The following is a 20,498-nucleotide window of genomic DNA, read 5'->3' as shown; positions in this document are numbered from 1 at the left end:
ATATATAACTGATTTATTTTGTTTGCTGCCTGTGTGCCCCTCCTCCACTCCACCAGACACACTAGAATAGAAGCTTCATTAAGGCAGGGGTTCATCTTGTTTGTATCCTCAATACCTCGAATGGTGTTTCACACATAGTAGGTACTCCAAAGTATTGGTGAATTGAATTTGCTGAATTTTTCTAGAAGTCTTGTGGGCAGTTCTCTTGTGTACACTTTTATATATTTGAAAGGTCATGTCTGATTGCAACAAGAAAAACATTTGTAAAGTCTTATGCACACCATCTGGAGGCTGCTCAGCATCCTATATGTGAAATGAGTCGTAAGTGGCAGACAAATGCCCTGTGGATAGAAATCAACGCCATGAGAACCTGCTAGGTCCTCTGTGTTCCTTCTCCAGTGAGGTTGGAGCTCACTGGTTGGAAAAGGTGTATCTGTCTTATCTTTATCTAGGTTGTGTCTGGTGCATGGAAAATGTCGTTTTTCCCAATATTTCTTTCTAGCAAACTCCCCCTGCCCACACCCCATTTATTTTTACTTGCAGATTTCTACAGCCAGTATTCTAAATTTCCCAAGGGCCTCATTTTTTTTTTTTTGCAATTGGTTTACATAAGATCTCAGTAAGGTACATATATTCCAGTGGGTTGATATGACATTTAAATCTCCTTTAGTTTACAGATCTCTCTCTTTTTTCTTTCTGCCATTTGTTTGTTGATAAAACAAATTAGCTCCTTCTGGCTGGATGTTGAGGACTGACTTCCTGCACCTTGTTCTCAGGAATTTCTCCAAACTCTGGGGCCTGCAGTTTGACATACAGCGTAACAAATCATTTTTGATTGCCTTAAATGGCTTTAAAACTAAACAAACAAACAAACAAGAGGCATATTTGATCCCAGACCTCTCCAAACCCATGTGTACACTGGTGTATTTTTCACGACGTTAGTTTCATTAGAAACTGTGACATAAATGATGAAGGTTTATTGGATTGTGTTTGGTTGTATGGTTGAACAATGACTTTAGAGGCCTTTCAAGGATCTCATCTAGTCCTTTTGCTGATCTTGTTCACATCCGTGAGTCCTATTGGCTAAGAAGCTGTCATTATTCTCTCGACTTTTCTTTCTGAATTGATATTGCTATTGAGAATAACATCCCTGAAGACAGAGCTAGGTAATATTCATTCTTTCCAAAAGCTATTGTATTATGTTTACCTTGCTGTGAAGCATATTTTATATTTAGTCTAGAAGTGCTGTAGGTGGCAAAATATTGTGTCTTACATAATGATTGTAATTTAAACATGAAAACCACTAGGTTTTCTTTTTTTCTTTACTTTGGTTTTGCTGTGTGATTTTGGGGGGCTCTATCTGTAAACATACATAAAGCTAATAACAGGAAATGAATTACAGAGGTAACATTCCATTGAGGGTTTCTGGAAACAGCTTTTAGCCTCAAGAGCCAAGCTCTTACCCTCTGTGTCGAATCAGACTTGCAAGAATTATAGCTCCATTCCTCGGGGTTTGGTTGTTGTTAATTTTATGGAGGACATAAAAGCTAATGTAAAGCATCTGTTCCATCCTTGACCCCTTTAAGAAACCTGTATCCATGGCAGCCAATACAGGTAGGAGGAGGCGGAGGTTCCAAATCCTCACAGGGCATTTCAACAGAAAGAAATGCCTGTCCCTTGAATGTGGCGTTGATGTTAACTCTGTGTGGTGGTAAGATTGGGGTTCATTCTATTCAGTTAACATGCTTATGGAGCTCATACTGTGTGGCAGGCCATGTTCTAGATGCTGAGCTTCCAGCAGTAAACAAATCAGGCATGAAACTCTCCTGCCGTCTTAGTGCTTACTTACACTGGAATTAAGCAAGTAGAATACAAAATATGCTACATGTAATGAGTCATTTCACACAACATCGGTTAAAGAAAGATAGCTGAGGGGGAGAGGGCTTTAGGGGCTGGGAACAAGGTTGCTGTTTTAAATAGTTATAGTGTTAGTCACTCAGTTGTGTCCAACTCTTTGTGACCCTCATGGACTGTAGCCCACCAGGCTCCTCTGTCCATGGAATTCTCCAGGCAAGAATTCTGGAGTTCATAACCATTAGATCTCACTGATATGGTGGTATTTGAGCAGAGACCCTCAGCTACAAGGAGGCCTAGGAGCCAGGCCTGATGCTGATCACTGAGAGAAGGGCCTTCCAGGCAGAGAGGAGAGTCTGTGCAAAGGCCCTGAGATGGAAGGCTTGGCAGAGAAGAAGCGATGCTTGTGTAACTAAAGCTGAATGGTTGAGGAAGGGGTGGTGGGGGGTGAGGTACCATAAGATTCAGAGGACTGTATCCTGCAGGGCTTTCTAAGGCAGGGGAAAGCCTCGGGGTCCTCTGAGTGGATTGGGAAGACAAGAAGTTCTCACTGAGCAGAGAAATGATTATTCAAGAGGATTATTCTGGATGTTTCATAGAAAATAGACACCCAGGAGGCAAAAGTTAAAATAAGAGACCAGTTAGGAAGCTACAGCTACAAAAATCCAGGCATCAGAAGAGAGTGGCTTGGCGGAAGATGGCAGGCGGAGGTGGTAACATGTACTCTCCTTTTGGTCACTGTGTGCTGAAGGAAGAGCCCACAGAACTGGCTCCCAGGTGGGATGTGGTGCCACCCCACAGGTCCGCTTTCCCGGAGCCGCTGCCTGGGTGCACAGACATCTCTGTCATTGCAGCCCTGCCCGCTCCTGTCCTGATAACAAGTTCTCGACACCACACCATGGACCGTACTTGGGTTGGCTTTTGCCCAGGCTGGTGTTGCCCTGGGCACCTAGATAGCATTTGCTGGGGCACAGGAGCATTATTTTGCTGCCCTTCTGTTTGCTGAGACTCGACTTCTTGCTGCGCTTGCCTGGAGTTCCTGCTGGTGTCCTGATGCTCTCTTGGATCCAGGAACAGCAAGGGTCTGTATCTCCCTACACCACCATCTCACCGTGTCCATGATTCCTCCACCAGAGCCTCAGATTCTGAGATCATGTATCACTTTCCTCCCAATGCTTCTTCAGCTGCTTCATGTTAGACTCAAGTTATGATTTTCATACTGGCATTTTTGTTTTCTTGCTTCCAGGAAACAAGCAGCCAGCAGCAAAAATTATCCTTGTTCGAGTACATGTTGGGGGCTTCCCAGATAGTGGTAGTGGTAAAGAACCTGTCTGCCAGTGGAGGAGACATAAGAGACATGAGTTCAATCCCTGGGAGGGGTCCTGAGGAGGGCATAGCAACCCACTCCAGTTCTCTTGCCTGGAGAATCTCATGGACAGAGGAGCCTGGCGGGCTACAGTCTGTAGGGTTGCACAGAGTTGGACACGACTGAAGTGACTTAGCATGCATGCAGGTCCATTTTCATCGTGCCGCCATCCCTTTCAGATTCCTGCTTGGCTTTCAATTCTTCCTACCCTGATCTCCTCAAGTTCTCGCCACATCCTTTTTCATCATCAGCAGGTGTCCATACAATTTTCGATTCACTCTGGCAAACCACTCTAAGAACTAGCACATACCCTAAGACTAGATGCCTTGCAGCTGGTCCTGATTGGTCAGGACAAGACTTCCACACATATGATGACAAGAAGGCAAATCAAACCATACAAGTTTGAAGTCTGAATTGAGAGGTTTCCCTTGTTCCAATGATCTGATTGCCCATGTCCAGCACTGGTGATCTGATCATCGTAAGCGTCATCATACCGGTGAGTATCAGTGGGAGAGGTAACTCTTCCTTCACTTTCTTTCTTAGTGATCATTCATGAATTGGTGTGTTAATCATTTATGCAATGCACCAAATATTTCTATGCTTCAGATACACAGGAAAAGATTGTACTTCCTGCCTTCTTTCTGGTTGGATGGAGCAATATGGGTAATTCTGGTCAATGACTCAAGAGCAGAAGTAATATTTACAGTTTTTGAGCCAGTGCATTTAATTGCCAGGAAAAGACTTTACAGCCTTCTTTCCTTTCATGATGACTTCAACTTTTGAGATGGTGGCCTGGGTCACTCAACTCAGTGGAGCAGAGTCCTGTAGCAACCTGTGATGGATGGGCAACAGGACTGAGAAACCCTTGTTTTGGCCACTGAAATTTTGGGGTTGTTTATTACTGCAGCATCACATACCTTATCCTGCCTAATGTCTTCAGATCAACTCTCCATGATAGTTACTTGAGAACAGGACCTCAGGCAAATGAAGGTTTGGCTAGGTGTAAAGGACAAACCTAAATTAGATCATGGTCACTGGGTTCTAAGAATGACGGTCCTAGCAAAGACAACGAGGTTACACGCAGAGAAAATAGGACTCAGGGCAGAGCAGAGCAATAGCTAGAGTTTGTCTAAGATCGGTGACAGAAAAAAGATGCAGTGATCTCTGCCTAACACATGCCCTAATGCTAGGTGCCTTGCAGTCAGCATTGCATTTGGTCGGGAGGGGACTTCCACACACATATGACAAGAAGGCAAGGCCAGGGGTCTGGCTGCCTCCATCTCATCACCTCCAAAGAGGATGGCTACCCCATTCACTCTGGTCCATGGTGGCCATTCAGATGAGTGATCGTGAACAACACCTGGGAGGAGGCCCTGCCAGGCCAGAAGAACTCAACAGAGCCTGATGCTATGTAAGAGCCAGCATGTCAAAGCAATGATTTCCAGCTTCCTGTAGTTACCATTAGTGAAATTGCCCTGTCTGCTTCTAGGACCGCCCTTGCCAGGATCAGCGTTTCCCTGGGTTGAACTTTGCAGGGAGGAGGAGTTGGGGGAGGTAGTTGCCCTGTGCCTTCCTCCCTTTTGTGTGGAGCCTGCAAAAGAAGCCCGCTGTTTAGAAAGGTGCTTTGGTTTTAATTGGCAGGAGGTGGCTTGTGAGGATCTCCAGTTTTCTCCTTGTGTTATGATTTTGTGACAGTGTGAAGTCAATCTTAGAGCAGTTACAGCTCTCTTGAGCTGTCAGCAGCTCAGAGACTTCAACTCTGATTAAAATACATGACTAAAAAAATTACCATAATCCAGAGACAGGAGTGAAGAAAAAGCTGTAATAATACTGACAACAATGTGGCAGTTAAGAGGCTATTTAGTGCCTTCCTTCAACACAGGAGAGTCTCCTCAGAGTTGCCCCGATAGAGCCAGGGCCTTGTTAATGCACGTGACAGGGCAGATACACCTGGAGGAGGAAGACGTACGCTCAGTGCCCACTGGTTAATTTGTTTGCTAGAAGTTCTGTGGGTGGCACCAAGGAGAAGCCATCGATGTGATCTCTGCTCTGAACCAGCATGATTAAGAGACCAGGCAGGAATGGAACTCTAGATCTTAGTCCAATGATCCAACATGTCCAGTGACTTGCCTAGCCCCAATGAACACTGCTCTTGAAGCCTCTCACCACCTCAAAAATCACCCTGTGTTGTCCCTTTTGCCACTGGAGCCATCCAAATCATCCAGAGCCTCCAAACCATCCAGGACATTTCCTCTACCCACTCTACCCTGACTTTGCCGTCTGTATAACGCTGCATACTCAGGTCTCGTTTTCTTGGGGCCTCTCTAGGGGACCCCAACTACTTGATAAGCTAACTTGTTAATACTCTTAATGGTTTAAGATGTTAGCCTCTCCAGCTCTGTCTATTTGCATCTTAACAGGGACCTTTCAGCTTGAAGCCAAAGGTGTTACTGTTTGGAATTTAGGGCATACAACAAAAGGCTGGTGGGGGGTGGCATTTGGAAGCAGGAAGCTGTCTGGGGGACACTTTAATCACACCAAGTAAGTAGTTCTTTCCTTTGCCTAGGCATGCAGGCAAGCAATTCAGCCCCCTATTTGCAGTCTGGGACTCTGCACTGCTCCAGTTCCTTACAATCAGATACAATTATACCGCTTTCAGTCTCTCTTCCTTCACTGAAGTCTATGCATTGCACTGCTTGTTGGTTTTCTCTCTCCAGACTTACTGTACACAGGTTCCTCACAGTATATTTGAATATGTTTGTGGGGCACACAGAAACCTGTCATTTAAACAATACAGGTAGTCATGTGAAAATTTCCCTAAGATGGGAAAGGAAACAATCACCCAAGTCCAGGAAGCACAGAGTTCTGTACAGGGTCAACTCAAGGAGAAACACACCAAGACACATAGGAGTCCAACTGACAGAAATTAAAGACCAAGAGAAAATATTAAAAGCAACAAGGGAAAAGCAATAAGTAACATACAAGGGAATCCCCATAAGACTATCAGCTGATTTTTTCAGCAGGAACTCTGCAGGCCAGAAGGTAGTGATGGAAGGGAATACAACCAGGAATACCCAGCAAAGCTTGTATTTCAGATTTGATGAGGAAATCAAAAGCTTTACAGTAAAGCAAAACCTAAAAAGAATTTAGGACCTCCAAGCCACCTTTACAACAAATACTAAAGGAATCCCTGTAAGCAGAAAAGGCCACTACTAGAAAGAAGAGAATTACAAAATGGGAAAGCTTGGGAAAGGCAAATGTATAGTAAAGATATGAAATCATCCACACATAAATATGATATAAAGTCAGTAAAGAGGAGAGTAAAAACGCAGGGTATTTTAAATGCATTTGAAATTCAGATATAAACAACTTAAAACATAATTATATATATAAAGTATAGTGTGTGTATATATATATATATTGCTATACTAAAGCCTCTTGTTAATCACAAACCAAAAATCTATAATAGATATACACTCACAAAAGAAAAAAGAGGGACTTCCCTGGTGATCCAGGGGTTAAGACTTCATGCTTCCACCACAGGGAGCAAGTTTTGATCCCTGGTTGGGGAACTAGGGTCCTGCATGTCACATGGTGCGGCCAAAAAGAGAAAAAAGAAAATGAACCCAAACAGAACACCAAGATTGTCATCAAAGAGAAGAGAAAAGATACCAAAAAAACCCCCAAAAAAACCCCCCAAAAAAACCTAATAAAAAATCCAAAACAGTAAAATGGCAATGAGAAGACATATCAATGATTGCCTTAAATGTAAAGGGATTAAATATGCCAATCAAAAGACACAGACTGGCTGAATGGATACAAAAACAAGGCCTGTATCGATGCTGTCTATGAGAGATCTGCTTTAGGTCTGGAGACACATACAGACTGAAAGTGAATGAAAATCACTTGAATGCAAATGAAAATCAAAAGAAAGCTGGAGTAGCAGTACTTAAATCAGACAAAATAGGCTTTAAAATACCGATTGCTACAAGAGACAAAGAAGGACACTACATAACAATCAAGGGATCCATCCTAGAAGATAGAGCAATTGCAAATTTTTATGCACCCAACATAGGAGTACCTTAATATACAAGGGAAATGTTAACAGACATAAAAGGAGAAACTGGCAGTAACACAGTAACAGTAGGTGACTTTAAACTCCTTATATCAATGCACAGATCATCCAGACAGAAAACCAATATGGAGCATAGGCCTTAAATGACACATTAGACCAATGGATTCTATTGATATTTATAGAGCATCCCATCGAAAAATAGCAGAATATACATTCTTTTCAAGGGCCCACGGAACATTCTCCAGGATAAATAACATGCTGGGTCATAAAAGAGGCCTTGGTAAATTGAAGAGAACTGAAATCATCTTAAGCATCTTTTCCAAAAATACTGCTATCAGATTAGAAATCAGCTATAAGAAAAAAAACTGCAAAAGACACAGTCACGTAGAGGCTAAACAATATGCTACCAAGCAACCAACAGAAAATATTAAATTAAATTTTCAAAGAGAAAATTTAAAAAAAATCTAGAGACAAGTGGAAATGAAAACATGATGATCCAAAACCTGTGGGATGCAGCAAAAGTAGTTCTAAGAGAGAAGTTTATAGTGATACAGCTTACCTCGGGAAACAAGAAAAATCTCAAATGAATGACCTACTCTTATACCTAAAGCACCTAGAGAAAGAAGAACAAACAAAACCTAAAGTTGGCAGAGGGAAAGAAAATACAAAGATTAGAGCAGAAAGAAATGAAACAGATGAAGAAAACAATAGAAAAGATCCATGAAATGCAAAGCTGCTTCTTTGAAAAGATAAGCCAAATTGATAGATCTTTAGCCAGACTCATCAAGAAAAAAATGAAGAGGGCGCAGATTAATAAAACTAGAAATGAAAAAGAAGTTACAGTTTACCCCACAGAAATACAAACTACCATAAAAGACTATTTCAAGGCCAATAAAAGGAAAACCCTAGATGAAATGGATAAATTCTTTGAAAGATACAATCTCCCAAGACTTAGCCAGGAAGAAATAGAAAATATGAACAGACCAGTTCAAGTACTTTCGATACTTTCATTGAATCTGTGGTTTTAAAACTTCCAACAGAAGTTCAAGAGCAAATGACTTCATGGGCAAATTCTACCAAACATTTAGATTACAGTTAACAGCTGTTCTTCTGAAACTATTCCAAAAAATGGCAGAGGAAGAAACACTTCCAAACTCATTCTATGAGACAACCACCATCACTCTGATACCAAAACCAGACAAAGATACTACAAAAAAGATAATTATAGGACAACATCACTGATGAACATAGGTGCAAAAATTCTCAACAAATATTAACAAACCAAATTCAAAAACAATACATTAAAAGGGTGCAAACACCATGCCAAGTGGGATTTATCCTAGGAATGAAAAGAATTTTCATTATCCACAAAATCAAACAATCACATCAACGAACTGGACAAAAAAACAAGATTATCTCAATAGATGCAGAAAAAGCTTTTGATAAAATTCAACATCCATTTATGATTTAAAAAAGAGCTCTTCATAAAATGGACATAAAGGGAACATTCCTCAACATAATAAAGGCCATGTGAAAAACTAATACTCAGTGGTGAAAAGCTGAAAGCACTTCCTTCAGGATCGGGAACAAGAGAAGGATGTCCACTCTCACAACTTTTATTAGATATAATTTTGGCAATCCTAGCCACAGCCATCAGAGAAGAAAAATAAATAAGTAAAAGGGATCCAACTTTGAAAGAAGTGAAAATGTCAGTGTTTGCGAATAACATGATACTATGTACAGAAAAAATCCTATAGTCACTTCTAGAAAACCACTAGAGTTCATCAATGAATTCAATAAAGTTGTAGTATACAAAATTAATGCACAGAAATCTATTGCATTTCTATACACTAACAACAAAATATCAGAAAGAGAAATAAATAATCCCATTTATCATCACATTGAAAAAAAAAAAAAAACAAACCTAGGAATAAACCTACCTAAGGAGGCAAAAATCTGTATTCTGAAAACTATAAGATGCTGATGAAAGAAACTGAAGACCACAAAAACCAATGGAAAGATATACTATGTTCTTTAGTTCAGTTCAGTTCAGTTGTTCAGTCGTGTCCGACTCTTTGCGACCCTGTGAATCGCAGCACGCCAGGCCTCCCTGTCCATCACCAACTCCCGGAGTTCACTCAGACTCACGTCCATTGAGTCAGTGATGCCATCCAGCCATCTCATCCTGGGTCGTCCTCTTCTCCTCCTGGCCCCAATCCCTCCCAGCATCAGAGTCTTTTCCAATGAGTCAACTCTTCTCATGAGGTGTCCAAAGTACTGGAGTTTCAGCTTCAGCATCATTCCTTCCAAAGAAATCCCAGGGCTGATCTCCTTCAGAATGGGCTGGTTGGATCTCCTTGCAGTCCAAGGGACTCTCAAGAGTCTTCTCCAACACCACAGTTCGAAAGCATCAATTCTTCGGCGCTCAGCTTTCTTCACAGTCCAACTCTCACATCCATACATGACCACGGGAAAAACCATAGCCTTGACTAGATGGACCTTAGTCGGCAAAGTAATGTCTCTGCTTTTGAATATGCTATCTAGGTTGGTCATAACTTTTCTTCCAAGGAGTAAACGTCTTTTAATGTCATGGCTGCAGTTCTTGGATTGGAAGAATCATTATTGCTAAACTGACTATACTATCCAAGACAATCAACAGATTTAATGCAACCTCTATGAAATTACCATTAGCATTTTTCACAGAACTAGAACAAAATTTTTTAAAACGTGTGGAAACACAAAAGACCCCTAAGAACCAAAACAATCTTGAGAAAAAATAATGGAGCTGGAGGATTTAGGCTCCTTGGCTTCAGACTGTACTACAAAGCTACAGTAATCAAGACAGTATGGTGCTGGCACAATAACAGACAAATAGATCAATGTAACAGGATAGAAAGTCCAGAAATAAACCCACATCTATGGCCAATTAATCTACAAAAAAAGAAGCAAGAATATACAACGGAGAAAAGAAAATCTATTCAATAAGTGGTGTCGGGAAAGCTGGATAGCTACATGTAAAAGAATGAGATTAGAACATTCTCTAACGCCAGATACAAAAATAAACTCCAAGTAGATTAAAGGCCTAAATGTAAGACTGGATACTATAAAACTCCTAGAGGAAAACAGGCAGAACACTCTTTGACATAAATTACATCAATATCTTTTTGGATCTGTCTCCTAGAGTAATGGAGATAAAAACAAAAATAAACAAATGGGACCCAGTTAAATTCAAAAGACTTTGTTCAGCAAAGGAAACTATATATAAAACAAAAAGACAACCTACAAAATGAGAGAAAAGGGTAAGACTGACAGGGATTTATTTTCAAAATACACAAATAACTCATACAGCTCCACATTTAAATTTAAAAAAAACACAGCAATTAGAAAATAAGCAGAATATCTAAATAGACATTTCTCCAAAGAAGACATACAAATGGCCAACAGGCACATAAAAAATGCTCATTCAACATCACTAATTATTAGAGAAAAGCAAATAAAAACTACAATGAGATATCACTTCACTTAGGTCAGAAAGTCCATCATCAAAAAGTCTACCCTTGGAGCAGGCGTAGAGGAAAAGGAATCATCCCATACTCTTGATTGGAATGTAAATTGGGTACAGTCACTACGGAGGATAGCATAGAGGTTCCTTAAAAAAACTACAAATAGAATTAACATATGATCCTGCAATCCCATTCCTGAGCATATGTCTGGAGAAAACGATAATCTGAAAAGATACCTGCAGTACTATTTGCAATAGTCAAGACAGGGAAGCGACTTCAGTCCCCAATGACTGAAGCTGGCTAAAGATAATGTAGTATATACATACAATGGAATACTACTCAGCCATAATAAAGAATGAAACAACGCCATGTGTGGCAACATGGCTGCACTAGAGATTACCATATTAAACGAAATAAGCTACACAAAGAAAAACAAATATTGCATGGTATTGCTTATATGTGGAATCTAAAAAAAAAAGATGCAAATAAACTTATTCTCAAAACAGAAGCAGACTCACAGATACAGAAAACAAACATGGATACCAAAGGGGGGAGCAAATTAGGAGTTGGAATTAGCATGCAGTATACATAAAGAAGGTAACTAACAAGGATGTACTATATAGCACAGGGGAAAAGAATCTGAAAAATGAATATATATACTTATCTATAGTTTTATTGATTTTCATCCTCTCCATTTTTTTCTTGAAGGGTCTGGCTAAAGGTTTATTTTAAAAAAACCCAAAACATAAACAAAAATATTCACAAAGGGCTCTGTGATAAGTGGAAAATTTTTGCAGAGAAATTTGGCAAATGAGTGTCAAAAGTTACAGACATAGCAAAAAAAGTAATGGTAAACAGCAGGGAGAGGGGTGAGGGATGGGCAAAGACAGGAGTATGGGATAAAGAGATACAAATCATTATGTATAAAATAGCTATGAGGATGTACTGTATAACACAAGGAATACAGCCAGTATTTTGTAGTACCTATTAATGGAATATAACATTTGAAGATTATGAGTCTCTATGTTGTACACCTGTAATTTATGTAATATTGTCATGAACTATACTTCAATAAATTTTTTTAAGTATCAGAAGTCTTAAAAATGTGCCTGTTCTTTGACTCAGCAATTTACATCTAGGAATTTATTCTAAGATATCAGAGGTGTTCATAAAATTTATGACTAAGTACATATGAGGATATTAATCAGAGCATTTTCATAGAAAAGTATTAGAAATAATTCACAGGGACCACCCTCATGGTCCAGGGGCTAAGACTCTGTGCTCCCAACGCAGGAGACCCAGGTTTGATCCCTGGTCAAGGAACTAGATCCCACACACTGCAGCTAACAGTTTGCATGCCATTAACTAAGACGTGGTGCAGCCAAATAAACAAATAAATACTAAAAAAATGAAAGAATTCACATAATGGATTAATAAATGGGTATTTATTAATAAATGGGTATTACATATAAATGGGTAATCATAAACTAGAAAACTAGAATTTAGCCACTTAAAGTTCCTATCTTAGAATAATTAATGGCACGGTAAAATGCTCACAATATATTTTTGCTTAAAATGGAGGTAGGTTACAAGATATAGTGAGTTTAATATGAATTTTGGAAAATATACAATATAGGGATGGAAAAAAGATCAGAAGGGCATACACCAAAATGTTAACAGTGGTTATCTCTGAGGGCTTGTAGGAGTGATTTAAAATTTCTTCCTTACATTTCAAATTGTTAATGAGTTATTATTTTATAATCAGAAAAAGGTAATTAAAGAAGATAAAACTCATTTGTTCAAAAATTCAGTATGATAAACCTACTAAGTCATATGACATGTAGGAAGGCTTGGTAAACTATGATGACCCTTGGTAAAGACTGTTGGGACAGCATAGGAGAATGTTGTTGTTTAGTTGCTAAGTTGTATCCAACTCTTTTATGACCCCATGGACTATAGCCTGCCAGGCTCCTCTGCCCATGGAATTTCCCAGGCAAGAATACTGGAGTAGGTTTTATTATTTAGCTGCAGCAAGGCTGATGGATTAGGCTATGATCACCATTGAAAATAGCTTGTTGTACTCTCATATTCCTAGAGGAGGGGACATGCCACGCTCCAGGGGCTGCACGGGGAGGCACCAGGGTTAGTCAGGAAGGAGAAGGGGAAAACTTGGACAAGAGTCTTTTCTGGTACGTGTGAAAGAATTGGTGAAGTCGGGCAGTTCGACGTAGGATTGGGTGGTTTGAGTGATTTCAGCGGGCTCTGAGGCACGGCGGCTGCCCCTAGTTTTCTAATTCTTGGCTCTGGCGTGATTAGGGCAGGTGTTTAGTGGCCCAGCACGTGAGCCCTGAGTATGAGCACCCTCTAAAGGAGGTGGATGGGAGTTTGGGCTCTGGATTAGTTGGTTTCCATACGAAAGGTGTGGAGCCCTTTATAATCCCTAAGAGTTGGCTATTCCGGGGAGGGGCAGTCTTTCTGTTGTCAGCATCAAAAATGCAGAATAAAAAGACAAGATTAATATGTTGGGCAAATGAGCAATTCTAACTTTTATCACCTCTATAAGGAAAAGGGTCAGATCCTTGGCATATCACACAATCCTTGCCAACCTCCGTTTTATAGAATCATAGTTGTATTTGTTTTTTGGTTATCTACTCCTATATGACAAACTGCGCCCCCCACCCCACCCTCCCCCTGCAACTTAGTTATTAAGACCAACAATCGCTCTGCTTGCTTGTGATTTTGCCATTAGGCTGTGTTCAACTGGGTGCTTGTTTTGCCGTCCTCGTGTGACTACACTGAGCTAGCCAGGCAGCTCTGGGATGGCAAAGTTGGGATGCTGGAACGGCTGGGTCTCTCTCTTTCTTTCCTTCTCTCCTTGGGAGCTCAGGACATCCTCTCCAAATGAACACTCCAGCAGAGAAGCCAGACATCTTACCTAGCACCTCAGGCCTCCCAAGACTGCAGAAATGGGAGTTGCCAGGCCTTTGTAAGGCTTGGTCCTAAAACAGAACCGCACCTCACCTGCCACATTCTCTTGATGAAAGAAAGCTGCAGATTTCACCCAGATTCAGTTGGAAGGTATGAATTCCAGGACATGGGCTCATGAGGAGGGATGTGCTATAGGCCCATCAATGTAATGAACTGTCAGGAGAGGTGAGACAGGGCATCCATCCTAGTAGTCCTTTTAGAGACTCCAGAATCTTAGAGTCATTGAGCCCCAGCCAGTGAGGACACAGTGATCCCAGTGATCACACCATCCACGGGGCTGTCTGAATGTTCTGGGCTCTCTCCTGAAGAACGGGCAAGATAAGGAACCACACTTGTTTTATAATGAAAGGAAACTTTGAAAAGGTAGATACCAGTTTTCAATGAGCAGGCCTCAGAAAACGAAGTTTTGCTGTATTTTTAGACAAAGTATACCAGGTCGTGACTGATCAAAGAGTCAATGGAAAGCCTTGATGGGACGACCAGACGGCTACTTATTTGAATTCACTTCAGCCAACGGAAAAGTGTTTCTTTTGCTTTATAGGCTTTTAATAGAAGAAAGCGTTTTGTGAAACTGAATAATCTCTCTCTAAAGAAATGAAAGAAATCCTGGGAAGCAGCAAGATTCATGAGTTTTGCTAAATGCCAAACTTCCTCCTAGACTTTACTTTTCTTCAAAAAAAAAAAAAAAAAAAAAAAGAAGAAGAAGAAGAAGAAGAAGAAGAAGTCTCTGGACTACTGTGATTGCTCTAAATCCCTAGGTTGGAATTTAGACGCAAAGGGTAGTTTGCTCAGCTGAATTTTCTGAGCACTTTCTCAGAAATGGGTCTGATTTCTTCAAGAAGAACCAGCTCAGACTCTCCCAACACAGCGCCTCTAATGGCAAAGGAAAAGAATGCAGGACCCAAATCCTTTTTAGTTCTAAATGGACTTGCAAACACATTTCCTAGCATTCTCCTTTTAATCTTTAAAATGTATGCTAATTTTCCCTTCTGTTTCATTATATATTCATTGTTGATTTAAAATGAAGGTTAATGTTTTAGATTATTCATTACTTACCCCAGGGATGACCAAGGGTATCTCTTCTCTGATTTCCCTCTACTTACTTACTGGATAATTGTCTCTTTTGTTTTATATTAGATTATTATTTAGCAAATATTAAATCCTTCCTTTTGACTTCCAGGGGAAGGGTAGATGTTCCTACCTCCATCTTATTCAATATTTTCTGAATTCTAAGTCTATCCCTTCTTTCACACTCTTCCTGTTTTAGGGTAAACACTGGAGTTCTCCATCTTTATCATCCCATTGACTAGCTCTGAAACATGCAAAAAAAAAAAAAAAAAACCACCCCTGTTTTTCTCGAGTCTGGGGTCATGCCATATCTTGCTTGGAATTTTTCTTAGTTTGGGCTGCTATAAAAAGGTACCAAAGATTGGGTGGTTGGAACAGCAGACATTTATTTCTCACAGTTTTACTGGTCAGGAAGTCCTAGGTGAAGGTGCCGGCAGATTTGGTCCCTGGTGAAAGCCCTCTTCCTGTCTTATAGACGGCTGCCTTCTTGCTGCTTCTGAACAGGGTAGAGATCGAGTGCTCTGGTGCGTCTTCGTCTGCCTGCAAGGGCACTAGTTTAACCAGAAGGGCTACACCCTCATCGTTGCCAGAAACCAGCCTTAGCAGGAAACTCCTTTGTCCTGTCACTTTTGCAGAGCTATCTTGTAACTAATCTTAAACCAGGCACCCCATGTTCTACTCATCTCTGGCCCTAGCACACCTTTCAAATCTTTTGATCACACAATACCTTGTCTAACCTGTTGGCTCTTTCCATAGATCAAATAAGTAGAAACAAAGAATTAATAGATGACCAGATCTCTTCCCTAACTTCTCCCTTCAGTAATCCTGCAAACCATGTGAACACAATAATATCTAAAGAAAGATCACAAGAAATTGATGAGTCTACACGCAGTGGGAAATGGCAGCCAGTCTGACCCCCTATCTCAATGATTAACTAAAATTAGTTCCCCTTTTCCCTTTAAAACTTTCCTGGCTGAGCAGAATCCTGGGAGTCTGTTTTGGGGGACATGAGTCCATCTTCTCCCTAGATTGCCAGCATTCTAATTAAAAGCAACTTTCCTTTTACCAACAACTGCCTCTCAGGTATGGATTTTTGTGTTGAGGAGCCAGACTGAGTTCAGTAGCATCGTGAACTCATGGAAACCTAATTATCTCCCAAAGGCCCCACCTCCTAATATCACCATCTGAGGGATAGGGTTTCAAGGTATGAATTTGGAGGAGACCCAAACATTCAGTCCATAGCAGGCTCTTACACTGATGTCTTAACTGGTCCCCTTCACCTTCAGTCTCTTTTACATAGTTTTCACTTTGTCTTCCTAAAATGCAGAAAGGGCACATCACTTGCTAACGTGATGTGTTTCAATATTCTCTGACTTATTGAGTCACGCTACTGATATTTGCAGCAGGCCAGAATCAGACCCCTCCCAGCTCTTCCATTTCACCTCCAGTTATGTCTCCTCCCTTCCACCCTCCCTTCTTTGCTAAGACTCTTTCCTCTAACCCCATCTGCTTGGCAAGGCAAATGCTGCTCATTCTTTCTGGCCCAGCTCAAATGTGATAGCTTTTGTGAAGTCCTTGGTGGCCCAGATGGTAAAGCGTCTGTCTACAATGTGGGGAGACCTGGGTTCAATCCCTGGGTTGGGAAGATCCCTTGGAGAAGGAAATGGCAATCCACTCCAGTACTATTGCCTGGAAAATCCCATGGACAGAGGAGCCTGGTAGGCTACAGTTCATGAGGTCATAAAGAGTCGGACACGACTGAGTGACTTCACTTTCACTTTCACTTCCACTTCCTCCCCAGGCAGAATCAATCATTCCCTTGTCTTGTTATTTATAGGTAAGTGTTTCTTAATGCTGGTTGCATATTAAGATCATCTGGTTCTCCAAAGGATCTATACACACATATACACATATAGATATACACACATAAAACAAGACATTCACTCACAGGATCACGAGGGCTGACAAGTCTGAATCACTGTGGTCAGCAAGCTGGAGACCCAGGAGAGCCAGTGGTGTGGTTCAGGTCCAAAAGCCAGCAGACTCAAGATCGGGAAAGAGCTGATGTTTCAGTTCAAGTTTTAAGGCAGGGGAAAAAAAAAAAAATGTCCTAGCATGAGGAACCAGGCTGGAGGAATTTTCTCTTATTTAGGTGAGGGTCAGAATTTTTGTTTTATTCAGACCTTCAGCCCTCACAGAAACACCAGAATGATGTTTGACCAAATATCCAGGTACCCTGTGGCCCAGTCATGTCAGTACATAAAATTGACCATCATACCTGGGGAACTATTAAAAAATACAAATACTGCTGGTCCCATCCCCGGGGCTTTAGTTTCACTGGTCAAGAGTAGAGCCTAGGCATCAATATATTCAATGTTTTGAACTTCTTTCTTGTGTGAGTGGAGAAAGCCAAGTAAGTTACTCATATATACACCTGTTATAGACAGTGGGACCTTTGAGGGCAGGAAAGGTCTTTACTCCTGGTTACCTCAAAACCTGCCTCCATGGTAGCTAATACTAGATACGGAATTATTGTTTTTTTTTAGTTGCTAAGTCGTCTCTGATTCTTTGTGACCCCATGGACTGCAGCGTTCCAGCCTCCTCTGTCCTCCACTAACTCCTAGAGTTTGCTCAAATTCATGTCCCACTGAATTTGCTATCTAACCATCTCATTCTCTGCTGCCCACTTCTTTTGCCTGCAGCCTTTCCTAACTGAATTGATGCTTCAAGTTTAATTGGACCACAATGTAGTACCACTACTGTAGTCTCACTACAGCTATAGGTTGAATCACTGCTTAGTCACTTGATCTTGTCTGACTCTCTGTCTCTCCATGGACTGTAGCCAGCCAGTCTCCTCTGTCCATGGAATTTTACAGGCAAGAATAAATACTGGAAATTGGTTGCTATTGCCTACTTCAGGGGACCCTCCCAACCCAGGGGTTGAACCCGAGTCTCTTGTGTCTCCTGCGCTGGCAGGTGGAATTCTGTATCATTGGCACCACCTGAGAAGCCCACAGGTTGAATTATGTCCCCCCAGAAGATTTGAGATCTTCGAAATCCAAGTGATTTTGTGATATATATTGCAAGTCTCTTGAACTGAACAGTTTTCTGGAATGGATCATCTGAACTGGTCTCATTCAGAAGCTATCCATAGATCCACTAGAAATTAATAAGCAGGCACCTGGATTATCAATTCATCCTTTCTTCCCCAGAGCTTGATCGACTCAGGATCTGTTGGAGGAAGTTCAGGACGAACCTGTGGGCTTGGGTGTCCCATCAAGGTCACCGAGAGGCTTGGCTGGCTCAGCCATCTGCCCCTCACTCTTTGACGTCTCTTCAAATTAAACACCACGCCCTGTGGTAAAATTGCTCCTGCTTTATAAATAGCAGACTTGGCTGGAGTTGCACTGAAAATGCTACAGAGGAAGGCTGTCAGAGAGAAGAAAAAGGAAAGGCCACAGACGCAAGGGCAAATTTCTTGGTCAGAGGACTCCAGTCTCTAAGCGCTCTCTGTGTAAGGGAGGTGTCCCCGGAGGCTCTCCCCTCACAGCTCTTTTGACTGTTTTCTTTTTAGATTTTTTTTTTTTATGTGGACCATTTAAAAAATCTTTATTGAGTTTGTTACAGTATTGATTTTATTTTACCTTTTGGGTTTTTGGCCCCAAGGCACATGGGAACTCAACTCTCCGACCAGGGACTGAGCCCGCACACCCTGCAACGGAAGGTGAAATCTCAACCATGAGGTCCCCAGGGAAGTCCCTGAGACTTAAAGTCTCATCCACCCAAGCAAATGTCCCCCCTTTCCCTCCCCCACTTTTTGCTCCCCTTGACTTTACTTTGGGTCAGGAAATTGCTCCGAGGTTACTTTACCAACAGCACATACACAGGCCTCTTTCTGTGGCCTCATGGCATGCTTCTCATTTCAGTCACATCACTGCGGAGTTAAAACAGAAACTGGCCACAGGCAACACATTGTCACTGACGCTTTCTGCAGCCACGTCGTTATAATATCATAATATAGTTTTGTGACTGGTTGGCCTACGATTTTATAGGGCTGCTACAAACCTCGCCTCTGCTTGCAGAGCCGGCTGCTGAGTCTCCTGACTTCACTTTCTTGTTGTCTGTGCTCTTCTCCCTGCCTCTTCAGTCCCGTCCCCGATGGGCACTGCTTCCTCCTGCTGGCTGACTCCTCATGGCTGCCACCTCACCACGGTCAGTCCTGCCAAAGCCCCTCAGCCAATTTTGTTTTAATATTTGAACTTTGCCCATTGCCTACCGCTCCCATTGCTCACATTCTCTACACACACACACACACACACACACACACACACACACGCCTGCTGCCTGCCTGCACAGTCCCCGCCCCTCCCTGCAGGCCACGTGCTATACCAGCCTTTAAATCCAGGTCCTCTCTGTGCACTGTGGTGCCAAGTCAGACAGGGAGGCTGTGCCCAGGGACAAGGGTTCTCAGCACCACTGAGAGGCTAACCTGGTCCCCGATCCTTCCATCTCTGGAAAAGCTGCACGTCACTGGTGGCCCAGGGCATCCTTGAGGGCTACATCTATCAGGCAGGCGCAGGATACAGAGAACCCAGGCGTGGAGCTACTGCTGGGCTCATCTTTCTCACAGGCTGGTTCTTTTTCTTTCCTTAATCTCTGCTCCTCTCCATAGAAGGTGAGGCTTCCAGCATCTGGGGTGACTCTGAGGGTCACTTTGGTGTCTACATGATATACTGCTTGCTTATTTCTCCTCGTCCATAGTTCTCTGGCTGTAAAGCAGGGCAGGAAGGCCAGAGCGTTAGGAGTGCAGCGTTAGGATGGCTTGACTTGCTCTCCCTGCCCCTAACCTGGGCCATCCCCTCTCAGACTGCAGAGGGCTTCTGTACAACCATGTTCCTTCTCTGAGTGATGTCTGGAGTGCAGCAGCCTCAGCACCACCAGGGAGCTTGATCCCCCTGCAGAATTTCAAGCGCTTCCAGAATCAGAATCTCGTTTTAGTGGGATCCCCAGGTAGTTCAGTGTGCCAAATGGTGGGCCTCAGGGCTGTGTTCTGGCCGAGCGGTGTTACACTCAGGTGTGAGCACTCTTGGGGCAGGAGGGTCCAGGGCCCGAGGTGATGTGGAAGGCAAGCCCTTGAGAATGTTTGCAGGCTCACTGTATTTATGGGATATCAACGTGTCAGCCTAGCAACCTCTTTATGGGGATAGTTTAATTAGCGCTAATTGCTCTTGGCCTATTGTGTGACTGGAGCAGGATTTGCAGAACATCACCATAATATAAAACCCTATGAAAGGGTCATTGTCTTTCGAGGCCTCATAACTCTTGCCTGGAAACATCTTTGGATCTTTGATGCCTTACCCTGATTGTGAATGCTGCCTGCATTTGCGTAATTCTCAGAGGTATCCAGACACTCCCTTTTTAGGGGGTCAGTTGCATCCAGGTGAAGAGCGATGCTCTGTTATGGGGGTGGCAGTTGGTGAGAATTTGCTTTACAAAGAGAGATGGATGGCTAATGCAGTTTTACTACCCAATTCTGTGCTTTCATGGATTACATAAATTCTGTTGTTGTTGCTATTGCCTTCAGGCCAGTGGATGTATAAAGTTGTTTCCACATTGCTAGGACCCCCATGGCTCCTCCTTTTAG

At 42.1% G+C, this 20,498-nt stretch overlaps 1 long non-coding RNA gene across 1 annotated transcript; it reads right to left on the bottom strand.

The window, feature by feature from the left end:
- Positions 1-8,895: 8,895 nt before the first annotated feature.
- On the bottom strand, positions 8,896-18,602 carry LOC132658060 (uncharacterized). The gene is made up of 3 exons (XR_009597066.1): positions 18,499-18,602; positions 16,803-16,915; positions 8,896-15,394 (listed from the first exon to the last, which is right to left on the bottom strand). It is a non-coding gene; the product is annotated as an uncharacterized LOC132658060 (long non-coding RNA).
- Between the last annotated feature and the right edge of the window lie 1,896 nt (positions 18,603-20,498).

Source organism: Ovis aries, chromosome 17 (assembly GCF_016772045.2).
Source record: "Ovis aries strain OAR_USU_Benz2616 breed Rambouillet chromosome 17, ARS-UI_Ramb_v3.0, whole genome shotgun sequence".
NCBI lineage: Eukaryota > Metazoa > Chordata > Mammalia > Artiodactyla > Bovidae > Ovis > Ovis aries.
Note: the sequence above shows the minus strand (reverse complement) of the source record. Positions and strands in the feature narration are given on the sequence as shown.